The sequence below is a fragment of the Dipodomys merriami genome, unplaced genomic scaffold, assembly GCF_024711535.1.
Source record: "Dipodomys merriami isolate MVZ:Mamm:240054 unplaced genomic scaffold, mDipMer1.0.p SCAF_29, whole genome shotgun sequence".
Lineage (NCBI taxonomy): Eukaryota > Metazoa > Chordata > Mammalia > Rodentia > Heteromyidae > Dipodomys > Dipodomys merriami.
The window spans coordinates 18,506,767-18,523,561 of record NW_027204381.1 but is presented as its reverse complement, the minus strand read 5'-3'; the positions used below and the strand labels follow the sequence as shown (position 1 = coordinate 18,523,561).

At 51.6% G+C, this 16,795-nt stretch overlaps 1 long non-coding RNA gene across 1 annotated transcript in view; it reads left to right on the top strand.

Moving 5' to 3' along the window:
- The first annotated feature begins 11,394 nt into the window (after positions 1–11,394).
- LOC138838783 (uncharacterized) overlaps positions 11,395–16,795 on the top strand; it is a 174,676-nt gene continuing 169,275 nt past the window's right edge. Inside the window, exon 1 of the long non-coding RNA XR_011375752.1 lies at positions 11,395–11,444. This is a non-coding gene — a long non-coding RNA (uncharacterized lncRNA). The remainder of the gene's footprint in view (positions 11,445–16,795) is intronic.

Here is a 16,795-nt window from a genome sequence, read left to right as displayed (position 1 = left end):
TTTGCCAAATGGTAAAGAAATGTTATTCCAGGCGAACCTTGGTCCGTGTGGGCAGGAGACACAGAGAAACTATTCGGGTGTCCCTTCTATTTGTACCTCCAGAGATGCCGGTGTTCTTCCCTTGTTCTAAGTCGAGCCCTTCCTCTCCCCTCCTTCACCCCCCAGATCCTCTTTGTGTCAGCTGACGCAGCCCCCACTGTGTCCGCTGATGGTGCCCAGTGAATGGCCCACCGTCCTTCTCCAGAGCACCGCTCTGCTAGCTCACACACTGCTGGGTGATATTGGGAACAATGAGGCCTGACTCCATTCGTTCAGAGAAGAACATTGCTGGTGATCTATGGACAAGTCAGGAGAGCCGGGGCAGGGTTGCACAGGGAGGAGAAGGTGGCAAGAAGGAGCGCTCGGGCTCCTGAGTGTGGACGGATTGCCACTGCTGACGCACAGACTCTTGGTGGACAGAGTGGGGCCCGGCCGGGCACGGGTAGAGGCAGGTCCCCACGCCGTCAGGACTGCCGTGAGCCTGGGGGCTGCGGAACTGACTCATTCCAGAGAGGAAGGAGAGGTGCCAAAGTGAGCTCCTATCACGTTCACTTGGATGAGAAAGAGGCAGTGAGGCGGGTGGGCTGGAGAGTGGCGGTTTCATTAGGGGCCACAGTCAGGCCCAGGGTTACAACACACAGCATGGGGTGGGGGTGGGGGTCCTATTACTAGAACCTCAGGGGTGTGCCTCTGTGTGTGTGTGTGTGTGTGTGTGTGTGTGTGTGTGTGTGTGTGTGTGTGTGTCTAGTGTAAATGGCTCACTGATTTTATTTTTGTTTGGCTTTTGAGTACCATGCCATGGTGTGTTAGTCAACTTTCCATTACTGTAAGAAAAAAGTCTCCAGTTTTGGCTCACATTTCCGGAGGTTTCAGTCCATTGTTGATTGGCCGTGTTTCTTTGGACTCTGTTGAGTCAACAGGGAAGAGCAAAGCAGCTCACCCCATGGCCAGGAGATGAAGAAAGAAGAGACTGGGGTCCCATAGTGCCCCCTTCAGGGCACTTCTGCAATGACAAAACATCCCACTAGGCCACGCCCCGTAAAGCCCCTGGCTCCTCCCAGTAGTGGATGGATTTGCGGGGGAGGGGTGGGAATCCTTAGGATCCGAACAGTAGCCGGTGTTTTCCAGGAGTCACAGTTGGCTTAGTGGATTACTTGTTCAAGGATTTTGGGTTGTTTCTAGGTTTTGGATTTCAATGTTTTGGGGTTTTGTTTTCCTCTGCGTTCATAACCATTCTGGAGCATTCTTAGAGCAGTTTTAGGGGTTACGGTAAGGCGAAGTGTTCAAGCACAGCAGGACCCCGTCTGCCTCCCTCAGCCCGTGCACTGCTGGCTGTGTGTTGGCCGTGAGCCCGTGTGTCATTCGCTCTTGGTGTTGTGCGTTTGGTGTGTCTGGACAAAGGCACTGGGCTGTGCATTCGCATTACCGTGAGGCACAGGGACTTGTCAGTGCCCTGGCATGGGGCGTGCCACAGGAATCACATTTCTGATCGCCATGTGTTGAGAATTTTCTAGAAGTTTCCTTGTTATAACCTTACCCAGGCCTCGTGGGGAGTCAGTCAGTTGCTGGGGTGTGTGAGCCGCCTGTGGGTGAGTGTGTGCTGGGTGAGTTGAAGGGGCCGGGGAACGGCGGTGGCGGGGGACAGCGCTGCCTTGTCACCGCTCTGCTCAGGGAGGCCCTGGAGACGCCCGGCGCTCAGCTCCATGACGAACCCTGGCTCGGAAGCCAGCTGTCCGCCTCCTCTCCCTGCCAGCGCCTCCGGCTCTCAGCCCGGGGCTCCCTCCTGACTCACAGGCTCCCCCCGCCAGTCCCACTTTCATTTCTAAACTGACAGGAAAATAAGCAATTGATTTTTGGTTATTACATAAGCAGACGGAGGGAAACTTTAATAAGGAAAAAAGCAGAGGGAGGAGTTTGAAGATCTTAAACGCAAAACTACAAAAAGCCCACTGTTTTCAACCTAAACCCGGGCAGCTGCAAACCTGCTATCATCAGAGGTAGTGCAGGTAGCCCCAGGCCCTTGGGAGTCGGCACGCACTGCCAGACGGACTCTGTGATCTTCTTGTGATCTTCTACTGGAGGCTGAGCCGAGGGAGGGCTCGTCCCGCCCCCCCCCCCCCCCCCCCGCCAACCCTGAGACCACACATTCTGCGTCTCCACCATTCCACATCCCATATGGTCACCTTCTGGGTGATTCTCAACCTTTGGAGATGGGACAGGCTTGAAGTTCAGAGATCCTGGAGATAAGACTTTGAAAGTCAACCCTTGCAGGGAACGGGAGTCTCACACCTGTAATCCTAGCTACTCAGGAGGCTGAGATCTGAGGATGGAGGTGGTTCGAAGCCAGTCTGGGTAGGAAAGTCCATGATACTCTTATCTCCAATAAACTACTCAGAAAAAGCCAGAACTGGTGCTCAAGTAGTAGAGTACTAGCTTTGAGCATGAACAGGCTCAGGAGCAGTACCCAGGCCCTGAGTTCAAGCTCCAGGATTGGCGAAAAAGAGAAAGAAAGCAAGCCAACCCCCTCTGTTTAAGGAACATGTTGGTAATGCAGGGCAGGGGCTGGCTCAGCGTCCTAGTCCCCAGCACAGCATGCAGTGCATGTAGTTCTATGCCTCCATGATTGTACATGCTAGACCAGGAAACAGAGATGGAGAGGCGCCTCACATTGCCCTGGCCTCCAGACTCCTGGCTTGATATTCTTCCCTGAGCTGCGTTCTCTCTCCTCATCCCTCCCCTCCTCTCCCCTCCCCTCCCCTGCTGCCTTCTTCTGTGGACTCTATGAATATGTGCCACCAGGAAGACTTCTCTAATGCCCTCTGTGATTGCTCCTGCCATGGGACTTTGTGGAGAGGAAATGAAGACTGGCTGCCACCACCTGGCCTGGTTCTGCAGTGCCAGACTCAGAGCAGGAGCTACCAGGGGAACCATCCCTGCCCATCAATCCCACTGCCTTCCTCTGCCTGAGGTGATGGATGGCAGGGGGGGCCTCCCATGGTAGGTTGGCACCCCATCTGCTTTCCTCGACCTGGTCCAGGACCCCAGCTCTTCACTCTCTAACTTCTGTAGATGTGTATGGAAGACTCTAGTTTTGCTTTTTCAAGGTGTCAAAGTTGTAGGCAGATGGAACCACAGAGGCAAAGGGCTAGGAGTATTTAGGACCAGGCTACGTGACTCTCCATTGCTACTCTCTCTTCTCTCCATTTGTTCAGGTGATTGAAGTCTGTGTTGACAGCCCAAGCCTCTTGGGAGGTAACTTCAAGCGACGAGAGCCTGCGGGGAGTGGAGGGGGTATGTTGTAGTTGTGCATGCCTGTCACAGGATGCGGGGTGCCCTTCAGACAGGCCTCGACCTTCCCAACCTCCTCCCGTGCAGCACACTGAAGCCGGGGTCAGGGCAAGGCATGGGGTGCCTTCTCTTGTTGGCTTTAGAATTGCACAGACTCTGTCTTGCCACCAGTTGGAGAGGGGTCTTTCTTCCTCTGCCCCGGGGGTTTGCAAAGGCTTTCATGCCATAGCTCACCTGCAGGCCACCCCAGTGCTGTTACAGAATAGTCTCGTCACTTGCGTGTTGTAAAGTTGGTGCTTGGACCCCAGACATCTGGGAGATGGGAGCCCTGGGGGGTCAACGCTCAGCAGGGACATGCTCTGGTGATGGGGTGCTTGTGGTGGGGGGCAGGTTGTGAAATCACGAGGGCACCCACGGACCTGGGACCGCCGGCACTCCATCTGCATCCTGGCCACCGGCCCAGCGTTTGTGCATTCCTTGCGCAAGCTGGGAGATGAAAGAGCTCCAGACTGCCAACCCTCTGGCCCCTGGGCCTCCGCACTGAGGAAATGGCTGAATAATGAATGAGGCCAGCACACTTCAGAGAGGTGGCCCTGGGGACTGTGTGGGTGGGGGAGAGGTGTGGACGGGGCGGGAGTGGGGGCAGCCCTGGCTTGTGGCGAGACGCCACCAGTGAGGGATGATGGCTCCACTGCAGGTCGGAGCAGCCGGCTGGAGCCCAGAACGTTCCCCGAGAGCTTGTGTGTAGATCGTGCCGCGAACCTGGGACAGAGGAGGGTGGAGGACATGCATGCCTAACCTCCTGCTGCTGTCTGTATGGTACCCCACCTTCTTCTGGCTCTTACCAAGAGAAGCTCCTGCTGGACTGTGCTGCGAGATGGATCATCTGAAGAGGAGGGCGTGGGATAGGGGTATCATTCTAGGACATTCTCAGAAGGGCACAGTTAGCCAGGCGGGTCCGTGTGTGTGTGTGTGTGTGTGTGTGTGTGTGTGTGTGTGTGTGTGTGTGTGTGTGTGTGTGTGTGGCTGTCCACACGTGGCTTGCAGCAGGGATTGGGCCTCGGCAGCTGTGTGGCAGTCCCAGTGGGAGCTGAGGGTGGGTACTGGGGTCAGCCCCGCCAGATCCTTGCCTGTGTCTGCCAGGGAGCCGCTTCTCCTCTCTTGAGGCTGCTTTTGAATTAGGAGGCCAGCCAAGCTTGCCACCTGGGACCTCTGTTGTCTCTACTGTCCTTATACTCACGTAAAACTCATCCTGCAAGCTGGGCGCCAGTGGGTGGCTCACGCCTTTAATCCTAGCTCCTCAGGAGGCTGAGATCTGAGGATCGAGGTTCAAAGCTGCCCCGGATAGAAACGTCTCCATGAGACTCTTAACTAATTAACCACTTAAAAACTGGAAGTGGTGCTGTGGTTCAAGTGTGAGAGTGCTAGCTTTGAGCACCAAGAGGCTCAGGGACAATACCCAGGCCCTGAGTTCAAGCCCCAATGAACCAAAACCTCACCATGCAGGCCCAAGGTCCCGACTGAGGCCGCAGGACCCCTCATGGGGACCCTGGCTTCACCAGGCGAGTCAAAAAGCCGAATTTATATTTCTGTGGCCGAGCTGAGATTTGAACTCAGAGCCCTTTTCACACCAGACTGCACCTGCGGGGTGCCTCTCATTTCTCCTTTGGTCTAGCTCACTGTTGGGGCAGGTCTTCCGGTGAGCCCAGCATCCCAAGCCCTCGCTTCCTTACACCTTCTCAGCCTAGGGCAAGCTTGAGAGCCTGTCATGGAGGAGGGAACCTGCCTGGTCCCCAGTCCCCTGGCGAGAAACTCCCAGCTTACTAAAACATGAGCTGCTCAGCAAAGCCCTACCACCACCACCACCACCACCATCTCCTCCTCCTCCTCCTCCCCCTCCTCCTCCCTCTCCCCCTCCTCCTCCTCCCCCTCCCCTTCCCCTCCCCCTCCTCCTCCTCCCCCCCACCCCCCTCCTCCTCCCCCTCCCCCTCCCCCTCCTCCTCCCCCCCTCCTCGTCCTCCTCGTCCTCCTCCCCCCTCCTCGTCGTTGTCCTCCTCCTCCTCCAGGCTGTTCCCTTGGGCTTTTGCACCACCCACACCCTCCTCCCTTGGGGCCTGGAGGCCCCTCTGCAGGGTCACCTGGAGCCCCCCTCCACACTGGGGGTCCCCTTCAACCCAAGGGGACATACCCTCAACATTTCCCCACAAGTTGCACCGTCATTCATGTTTTATTAGTATAAGTGCCTTAAAAGCAGATCAGAGATTCAAACTAATTTGCTCATTAGTAAAAGGAAATTAGCCATTTGAGATCTGTTCTAATAAAATTAGCTTGGTGACAAATGCTTTGTTGCCGTGTTTATTAGATTACCATACTCCTTGCATCCTAAAGGCCAGAGAAGTCCTGAGTGTTCCGGGTATTCCTGTAGCCTCTGCTTTCTTTTGTTCTTCCTTTCAGACCTGTGGAGACAATTTCCCTTCCCCTTTCAAGTCTGGCCCACATCTGGGCTCCGGTTCACACAATCCCGTGGGCCCAGGATGCCCCATCTCTCTCTCTCTCTCTCTCTCTCTCTCTCTCTCTCTCTCTCTCTCTCTCTCTCTCTGTGTGCACACTTTCCTGGACATTCAAACTACCCTGTCACAACCCTATGCCCACAGGTTTTCTGTGCTGCTGGCCATCTTGGTCCATCTATGCTGCTAGGACAGAATCCCACAGGCTGGGTGACTGGCAATGAACAGACGTTTATTGGTCACAGTTTTGGAAGCTGGGAAGTTCAATATCAAGGTGATGGCTTCTCGATACTGAAGGGCTTTCTCTGGGTGTTGTTACGTGGTGTGGAAATGAGGAAGGAGGAAAAGAAAGAGAAGAGAGTGAGCAAGGGAAAGGGAGGGAAAGAAATAGAAACAGAGAGAGAAGAGGGAGGGGAGAGAGAGAGAGAGAGAGAGAGAGAGAGAGAGAGAGAGAGAGAGAGAGAGAGAGAGAGGAAGAATACTCACTCCTGAGATGTTGGGTCCACTCCGGCCATAATGGCATTAGTCTATTCTTTTTTTTTTGGGGTCCAGTTGTGGGGCCTGAACTCTGGGCCTGGGCGCTGTCCCTCAGCTCTTCAGCTCAAGGCTGGCGCTCTACCACTTGAGCCACAGTGCTACTTCGGGTTTTTTTTTTAATTTTTGCTTATGTGGTGCTGGGGAATCAAACCCAGGGCTTCATGCATGCAAGGCAAGCGCTCTACCACTGAGCCACCTTCCCAGCCCAGCATCAGTCTATTCTTGAGGGCTGAGTCTTCCTCACCTAAATACCTCTTAATGAGCCCATCTTGATGCTGTTACAAAGGCCATCAAATTTCAACATGGGTTTTGCAGGAGACAAAAAAACCCATAGCACTGGCCTTTGAAACAGAGCCATTCCTTCCTGTCATGCCTCCTTCCCCATCTCCCCCTTCACCCTTGTCAGGGCTTGCAGCCCTTGTTTGGATCTGCTCACCCCACAGAGCCTTCAGGATCCCACTGCATCTTAAGAGCATCCTTGGTTGCATGCCTGGCTTCTGTCTGTCAATATGGTGGCAAATCCATTTCCTTTGTCCTACATGTGCTCCATTGGAGTGGACAGAACATGAAGCATGTCCGCCGGGCTTTCTGGTGGGGAGACGGGTGTGTGGAATGCATCCTAGCCAACCCCGGGCTGAATGATTTGGGAACAACTCTTCCAGCATTCCATTCCACCTTCCCAGCACCTCTGAAGTGCGTCAAGTACTCCCACCCCTTGTATTCTTATTTTTTCTTTTTGTCTGGTCCTGGAGCTTGAACTCAGAGCCCGGGTGCTGTCCCTTAGCTTTTCATTCAAGGCAAGCCCTGTACCACTTGAGCCACAGATCCACTTCGGTTTTGTGGTGCTTCATTAGAGATAAGAATCACACAGATGTTCCTGTACCTGGGCTGGCTTTGGATTGCAATCCTCAGATCTCAGCCTCCTGAGCAACTAGGATTACAGGTGTGAGCCACTGACGCCTGGCTCTGTGGATTCTTTTCTCAGTGCCCATGAGCAGGGACCAAGGGGGCGGTGATGCGCTTGATTTACCTTCTTATACTTAATCCTCTAGATGACACTAGGAGACGGAGACCACGCTCTTACTCTCCTGTTTTCAGGAGGCAGGACTGATGTTTGGAAAGTTTGCTGTAGAGGATGAATGCTTGTGTGTCAAGAGACACACAAATCAGTAGTGGGCTAACCCCTAGGCTACGAGGTGTGCATGGGTCAGCGTCGATGGTTTTCCCATTCTGGAGTGTGGGATGCGGGGTCTGGGCTATGCTTACCCCTGCAACTCCTTCCTGAGCCTGCACCAGGCTGACACGCACTGAGGGCTTAGATACATCTGCAGGTAAGCAGGTCTCCAGGGAGGGTGTGATCAGAGGTCCAAATGACTCCAAGGGTAGGGGGCCTGTGGCAGGGGGTGCACGGATGATCCAGTGGGCCCTGGTCGTTCCCCGGCTCCCTTGTTGCTGGTAAATAGTCCTGGGCCCAGCCTCTTCCTTGTCTCTTCAGGATCCCTTTTATCCTGTACAAATCATTGGCTCAGACAACAGCAATGTGTTTATCCCACAGGATATGACTCTGAATATTAGAATGTCAGAAGTGGCTGCCTTCCCAATAAGTTGCTGTCAGCGAGGAAATAAAAGAGGAGTTGCAGTTATTTAATTTGGAGTGTGCTGGTGACAGGCTGGGCCTGTAGCTGAGCAACAAGCCCTACAGGACCTTGTCCTCCATTTTCGTCCTCCCTCAGGTCCAGGGGCCCATCATGCCTTCTTCCAACCCCTAGCTGCTGCAGGAGTTGCCAGCGTGAGCTCCCCTTTCCCCATAGGTCTGTGGCTCCTTCTGCTTCTCCAACCCCTCCAAGAGTCTTGGGAAGGATTCTCAGCTGTATTGTCGCTTCTGACCCATTTACTCTTCTCTATACTTTATCACTCCTGGAAGGCATCTTAAAGAATGAAGGTGATTGTGGCTGAGCAAGGCTAAATGACATCCAGGTCTCTTCTGATGCCCCAGAGATAGAGACACAAAGAGGCCAGGGATAGTGATCCAGTAGTACCCACTGAGTGCCTCTAGGGGGCGAAGCTCTGGGAAGGTCAAGATGAAGGAGACTCAGCAGTACGCAACTGTGCTGCTGAGCTCCTTCTGGCAGGTGGAGGGGATTCGGGGAAGGGAACGGACACTCACCCAGAGGATGGAATCTGAATCTGCCTACCTCTAGTGGCAGGCCAGTCTCACTTCTTTGGTGTTAGCCTCTGGTCTGCTCTGGGATCTGGGGTACGGAGTAGACAGAGGCTGAGATGTAGTGACTGCTCTGTGTGGTGGGGGCACAGTACTGGCGTCTTTCCAGCCCTAGCCCTGGCCTGGTGAGTCGGCCCTCAGCCGGAGGACCTGGCTCCTAGGGGAGTAGACAGCCCTGTGGATGTGGGGAGGGGCCTTAGGCTAGTTGACCTCATTTACTGCTCTGCTCCTTTCTGAACTCCAGACTCCCACCCTCTGCCCTTCCTCCATCTGGGACCTGAAGAGACCACGCTTCTGAGTCCACAGGGCTCGAGTGTGTGAGTTGAGAGGCCTTGGAGCTCAAGTAAGGCAGGGAGCAGGGGCTAGGACTCTGCTCCCCAGCTGGACCATTCACCAGCCCTGTGAGCTGGGCAGTGCTTTAATCTCCCAGAACCTTCTCTGCATCTGGAGAAGATGGCTTGATATGGCTCACAGGCTGTCCTGAGGGGCTGGGGGTGGAGGGCTGATTTCAAGGTAGCTTGGAGCCTGGACACTTGCAGGATCCATACCCCAGGTTTTCTTCCCACACCTCAAATCCAAGCTGGAGCCCCAGACACTGAGGCTGCTAGGAAGTCTTCATTCTTCACATTCCCCCCGCCCCCCCCCCTTGCTTTCTTTCCCCTCTCCTTCTGGGTCTTCCATTACAGGTCTGTTTGTACAACCCATGTCAAGCTGCTGGTCTCCAAGGTTCTGTTCATTTTCCTTCAGTTTTTCTCTTTGTTCTTCAGATTGGGTAATTTCTATTGACTTAACTTCAAATTCACTGATTTCCTCTTTTGACAGCTCAAATCTGCTGTGGAGACAGCCCATCTAGTGATTTTTTCCCCCCTCCATTTCTGTTACTATATATTTTTTTAAACTCCAGATTTTTCATTGTTTTTTTCTTTTTAATAGTTTCTATTTCTTTATTGAGATTATTGATTGGCTGAGTCATCACATATAGTCCTTTAATTCCTTAAACATGGCTTCCTCCGATTCTTTGAAAACACATACATAACACTTCTGAAGTCTTTGTTGGCTAAATTCGATATCTGGTCTGCTTGGAGTGGGTTTCTATCGACTGTTCCCCTCCCCTGAGTTTGGATCACTTTCCTGTTTGGTTGCAGGTTGTGATTTTTGTTGTTGTTGTTGGAAATCAGACATTGTAGATAATATGTTGTTTAACCTCTGGATTCTCATCGTTTCTCCTTTAATGGTTGTTGTTGCTGATTATTGTAGTGACATCTTTGGATTTTGAGGGGAATCTTTCTCCCCAGTAATATGTAGCTGCTGATGTTTCTCCTTGTTTTGTAAAATTCTTTTAAACTTTTACTCTGCTTCCCTAAATGTTGTCTCTTTGTAAGCTTGATGGTCAGCCAGTGACACAGTGGAGCTATGTGTAAATACCTTGAGGCAGGTTCTGTGTGTGGACCAGGGAAGCTCGACCCTCCCAGGCCTTCCCTGCATGTGTGAGGCCTCCCAGGATACCTGGACCCATGCTTCCCCAGGCCCTCTGTGCCTGCCTCCCCTTCCGGAGCTCCTGGATATCTTCCTTCTCCTGGTCAGGACTCTAACCTCAGCCAGCAGAGCTGATGGAACTTGCGCATTTGCTTCTCTACCCATATATATATATATATATATATATATATATATATATATATATATATATATATATATATATATATACTGTCAAGCACTAGGGTTAGACTCTGTCATTGTGCTCCAAACCAAGTCAGTCCTGCCACAGTGAAGATTCTGGTTTCTATTGTCAGCCTTATTCAAGCAGAGCTACAGAAGGGGCCTGAGTATGGGAATGCCCTTGGAAAACTCCCACTTTATTTATTTATTTTTTTAAAATTTTTTCTGATTTTAAAACTCCCACTTTATTATAGAGGGGATTTTTTTTCTCTTTTTGCCACCACCTGTCCCCATGTCTGATTTTCTCTCTGAGCTGAGAATTTGGGGTCAGGGACCACCTTTCCCCATCCCTACACTCCAGTGACTGACAGCACACATGTAGGCACCTCGGCAGCGTGTGCTGAGTGTCGGAATGGGCCTTTCTACCACCTGTCCTGCCAGAGAAGAGTTCTCCTGATGGCAGCCTGTGGGTTTGGAAGTCTTTGAAGAACACCTCATAATCTGATTATATTCAAATATGGGCTCTACAGAGACCACATTCCATTGAATTCAGCTTTTAAAATAATCTTTCTGGGTAGCTCTTATTTAATATTTATTGCTAATAGTGCAGACTGCCTCCTCAACCCCGTAGTCCAGCTCGACAATTGCCTCATTTACTTTTGGCCCTCTCCTGTTAAGTAACTGTCTTTGGATCCTTAAGAAACATCCCTTTCTACATTGTACCCTTGTCCTTTGAACTCAGTGGTGCTGGTACTCATACTCATTGCTGCTTCCATGGGCTTTTCTGGAGTGTGTGTGTGTGTGTGTGTGTGTGTGTGTAAAACAAAATGTGCACAGGAGGAGGGAACCTCATCAACTGATATGGGATCAGCTTGTTATTTTATTATTTCTTCTTTCTAATAACCAAATGACGGATGCCGGCAAGTATTAAAGATTAATCCCGTAAATTCCTCCTCTCTGAATCACAGTGTTCCCTCCACAGGCTCCTTCCTTGATGAAATTCATTCAGGGACAGAAGATCCAGCGCCGATCCTTCCTCTCTGCTGTCACCTGTCCCACTGGGCAGTGGACAGTAAGAGTTGCTGGTCCGGGAGGAAGCCAGGAGGACACTGTGCTCCACCCCTCCTCTAAACCAGTGGCTCCTTGGGAAAATGGCACCACTGCTGTGGACCACACATACGCTCTGAGGAAGCTTGGTGAGTGGGCTGGGGACTCCTGGGGTTGCCGCCTAGGGGGATGAATCAGATTCATCACCCAGGTCATTCCCCAACTCCCAGGAAGGGCCAAATCCACACAGTTCCTAGTACAGAAAACTGTCTCTGAGTGTATGGATGAGTTACATAAAAGCACCTCTTCCCACAGTTCGCTGGTTCTTAGAGAGGGCTGGACATTGCACTACTGGGCCCTCGGAGACCCTTCCCAGAGCATCTCCAGTGGTAACTCCCACCTGACTGAGCTCCTCAGGGCAGACGTGGCATCTTGTTTGTTTTAATATGTCAGGGCCCGACACCATGCCTGCAGCATAGGTTGGGCTCTGTGAATGAGGAACAGGTAGGTAGGTAATAGAGGATAGGCCATTTATGAAAGTGTAGGCAGGTTAAGGACAACCAACAGAGACAGTAACGTACCCAAGACATCGCAGTGGGTGGTCCCACCATCCAGGCCCAAAGGCACAGGGATGGAGTGGTCCACCTCCGGGAGATGGCTGTGGCTATAGGAGTTGCAGCCTTAGGTAGAGATTTGGATGGCTAGGGATGAAGAGCCTGGCCTTGGTGTCTCCCATGGTGAAATCAAATAGGTGCAAGGAATCTTGGTGGATGCGGTCACAGAGGCCACGCAGCGCTGGGGGAGGGTGGGGGAGGAGAGGGAGGACAGTGATAATGTCCAGCACACAGAGGACAGGGTACATAGAGAATATCCTGTTGGGAGCATATGTATGGATCCCTGGCCTCCCCTCACTCAGGGACTGGGCTAGTGGATTCTTGTGTCTCCATCCCTGAAACACAGCAACAAAACCCAGCTCTTCCAGCCACCCAGCCTGTCTGGTCTCTGATCCCATAACCCAAGGGACTCTTTCCTGTCTCTTCTGCCCAGCCAGGAGAGCCATGAGGTGTGGATGAGAAGTCGCTAGGCTTGCACTCTTCTAGTCGATACTGAAGGGGAGAGAGAAACAATTTGTGGCTTTCCTCCTCCCAAGAAGTAGGGCTGTCTTTTGTGCAGGGCAGAGGTGGAGGGCGCTCGGCGGGAAGGCCGAGTACACCACAAATCAAAAGCTAATGCTTTCTGCGTCTTGTGGGATTTAGACCGGGGGCTTGATGGCCGTAGGGTTGGTGTTGTCTGGGTTTGATTGGAGGTGGGAAGGTGGAGGAGAGCGGTCAGGAAACCTTGGTGCTAAGAGGGTGAGTGTGGAGCGGAGAAAGGAAAAGCAGCATTGGCTTCAGATGCTGCCGCTCAGTCCCTGATGGTGGCGTTTCTTGGCCCACACCAGGCTTGGAGAAGGGTGGCCGAATCGCAGAGTACCGAACAGTAGAGCAATCTTACCAACAAACCGCGTGTGTGTTACAGAGAGCAAAGCCAGCTTTGTGCCTGTGGCAAGTTCTCCCCAAGATTGCATGGAGTAGATCTACGGCATGCCACTAGTTGCCGTATGAAATCCTTTGAACAAGCCTATGAGAGAGACTATCGGTCCTGCTTTTTTCGTTCCCTTCAGTCTTGGGAGTTTGAACCCAGTGCTTCATGCATGCCAGGAACGTGTCCTACCGTTGAGCTGCCGCCTCAGCCCTGCTCACCGTGTTTGACAGTGAAGGGTGTTGAGGCTCAGAGAGGCTTGAGGGCAGGCCATCGATAGACAGAGAAGCCCATATCTGGCTCTCTGCTCCATATCCTTCCACCAGACATTCTGATACTGCCTTGCAGGGCCGACCGGAGGGCTCCTCTCCTCATCATCTGCCTTCTGAGTGGAGCTTGCATGTTGTATTTTGACAATGTCCAAATCCCACACTGCTAATTGCTATTGTCTGCCCCAAGCCACGCTGCTCTGCACTTGAGATGAGGCATGAGGTCGGCCGAGAGATAATTAATGGGCTCCATCCTCTATTCCTCTGCTCAATTGAACTCAATTTGGGTGATTTTCATTAGTTCATTCGGAGGCTTTATCCCAGGCAGGGGTGGGAGGCTCATGGGGTAGTTCTACCCCAGGGTTGCCTGCATCTCCCACAGGCTTGTGTCTGGCTGGCTGAGACAGACGCCACCTGCTGGTGGGCCCAGCCTGGGGCCTATGTCCATGGACTCACCTGTACCTGTCCACTCTGAGATCAAAGGGACCAGCATGCACCCACTCTCTCCCCCACAAACCCTCCCTCTGTCTTTATCTGCATGCCTGCAGTGACAGGAGGCTCACTGCCCCTCCTCCAGGGCTTCTCCAGCAGGAAGTGTATTTTGTAAGTGCAGCGGCAAGCTGCCCACATGGACTGCCAGCATCCCAGCGCTGGTCAGCCGTGGCTGTAGACAGCCTCGCCCCCTCTCTCTTTGTCTGCAACCATGGGTGCAGATAGGAGGGGTTTCTGTGTGAGCCATGGCGAGAAAGCCTCAGGAAATACGGCCTTGTAATTGTCAGCCCTTGCAGTCTTTGGGCCAAGGGCTCAAGTCCGTTCCCCAGCAGCTCTTTAAATACTGGATAGTTTGTCCTTATAACATTTCTACAGGCCAGATAAACCCAGTTCTTTACTCCCTACCCTTCCCCCCTCCCCCTCCCCCGTGACATGATTTGAGTTCATCGCCACCCTGGATGTCACTCTCTTGTGTGAATATCTCTAACCCAGTTCCCCAGAGAGGGCTGGCCTGCAGAGCTTGGCACCAGCTCTCCAAAAGCAGCCTCACTCCCCCACCCTCATAGCTTGAGTGGCAGCCCCTTGGCAAGGTTAGCTTTCCAGAGTCCTCTTTGCAAGGATCTGATGAGACCTTGTCTCAGGACCAGCGCCGGTGGAGTGGAGATCACACACTGTCCTTGCCCTCTTCTCTGTGTCCTAGGTTAAGGAGATCCAAGCAGCGGCTGTTTTCCTGAGCAGTCCTTACATGTCAGGCTTTCGCTTCTGTGGCCATGAAGGAAGAGGTGTCACCAGGGCCCTGGGGTCAGCTGAGTGTGCTGTGGATGCAGAGTGGTATCTCTTAGCTCCATCTTTTGGTTGGTCCTTTCTTATATATATATATATATATATATATATATATATATATATGTATATGTATATGGCTGGGAAGGTGGCTCAGTGGTAGAGCGTTTGCCTTGCATGCATGAGGCCCTGGGTTCGATTCCTCAGCACCACATAAACAAAAAGAAAAAAGCCAGAAGTGGCGCTGTGGCTCAAGTGGTAGAGTACTAACCTTGAGCTGAAGAGCTGAGGGACAGCACCCAGGCCCAGAGTTCAGCCCCACAACCGGACCCCCCATAAAAAAATATATATCTTTTAAATTTTTATTTTTTATTTTTTTTTATTGTGAAAATACTGTACAGAGGGGTTACAATTACATGGGCAAGATAATGAGTACATTTCTTATCAAGCATTGTAGCCTCCTCCTTTGTTTCCTCTTCCCATCCCTTCCCATCCTCCCCCTGCCCCCCCATACTCCCCCCCACACCAAAGTTGTAAAGTTTGTTTTCGACATAACGACTTGTACATCTCATTGTTGCAATGGATCCACCTGTATCCCTATTTAAACGACTTGTTTTTCCCCTTCCCCTCCACAAATTATACCGACATCAAATACAGTGAAAGCAGGGGTTATACCGTGGGGGAGGGACATACAAAGCAACAAAGAAATAATCTTATAAATGTGTTAGACACAATCGCATGAGAGAAAAAAAACATCTTAGGGTTTATTTCCCTAACATCATCTTATCTGACTTTTTCTGCTTGACTCAGACATATACTAGATATTGCAAATAAGGGAAACCATGGGACCTATGTTTCTTTGGGCCTGGCTTACTTCGCTTAATATAATTTTTTCCCTTTCCATTTCCTAACAAATGGGGCAATGTCATTCTTTCTGATGGAGGCATAGAATTCCATTGTGTATATATACCACATTTTCTTGATCCATTCATCTACTGAGGGGCATCTGGGTTGGTTCCATATCTTAGCTATAGTAAATAATGCTGCAATAAACATAGTTGTGCTGGTAGCTTTAGTGTGGTCTTGTTTGTGAACATTTGGGTAAATGCCCAAAAGTGGGATTGCTGGGTCATAGGGGAGCTCTATGTGGGGTCTTTTGAGGAACCTCCATACTGCTTTCCAAAGTGGTTGAGCAAGTTTACACTCCCACCAACAATGCAGTAAGGTTCCCTTCTGTCCACATCCCCTCCAGCATCTGTTGTTATTAGAGTTCTTGATTTTAGCCATTCTAACTGGGGTGAGGTGGTATCTTAATGTTGTTTGGATTTGTATTTCTTTTACGGGTAGGGAGGTTGAGCATTTCTTCATGTCTACTGGCCATCCTTCTTTCCTCTTCAGAGAAGTTTCTCTTTAAGTCTTTAGCCACTTATTTATTGCACAGTTGTTTCTTTGAGGATTTGTTGTTGGGGGATTTAATTTTTTGAGTTCCAGGTATATTTTAGTTATGAGACCCTTGTCTGTTGTATGGCTAGTGAAGATCTTCCCCCAATCTGTGGGCTTTCTATTGGTCTTGCTAGCTATGTCCTTTGCCATGCAGAAGCTCTGCAATTTCATGCAATCCTGTTTGTCCAATGGTTGGTCCTTTTTTTCCCTGCTCTTCCTGGAGTCTGTGCATTACCCTGCCCCTTTGTTGCTGGTGGGATCCTGCTTGGCCTCATCATCCCAAACTGGACATCAGATGCCAGGATAGAGTTCCAACCTTATTGGTCTTTAAAAGCTGGTAGTAGCCTTGGTCAGTGACCCAGGCTAGAAGCTGGGCCTTCCGTGCTAGATACTGTAGTGGAGCTTGTTATAATTGGACTTGAGGCAGACAGACCCAGGACTGGCCCTGGATTCCCCAGCTTGTTACTGCGTGTCCTCAGGAAAGCCACTCAACATCGCCCAGCCTCCTGTGTCCAAATTGGTGTATTATGGGGATGCATTTCCATCTGCCAAAGATGCCATGGAACTTCACAGAGAGCCAGGCACGTTCCTCCTCAAGCCTGTTGTCTTTTTGCTGGAGTTTTCTGCTGCTGTGGAGACCAGCACTCTCGGGGGTGTGCGGGGGGCCCGAGCCAGGGCTGACTCGGGGTGTGTGGGGGTGGTGGTGGGGGGGTTGAGGCCAGGGCTGTCTCTCTCTGCGATCCAGCACGGGGAAAACGCTGAGCTTTCCACGCGAGCTGTTACCTCCGCCTCTGGCACTTGGGGTCCTGTAGGAGCTGTCAACTCTGCCCCTGGCTCCAGTGACACCACAAGTAAACAGCAGTTTTCAGAGTCGATTTAACGTTGATATTTTTATCACATATCAGGGCCCCGTGCCATGGCAAGGAATGACAGAAGCAGAATGCTAAATAATTTCTCTAAATAATGCAGGCTCCCAGGACTGCTTGGAGGGAGGG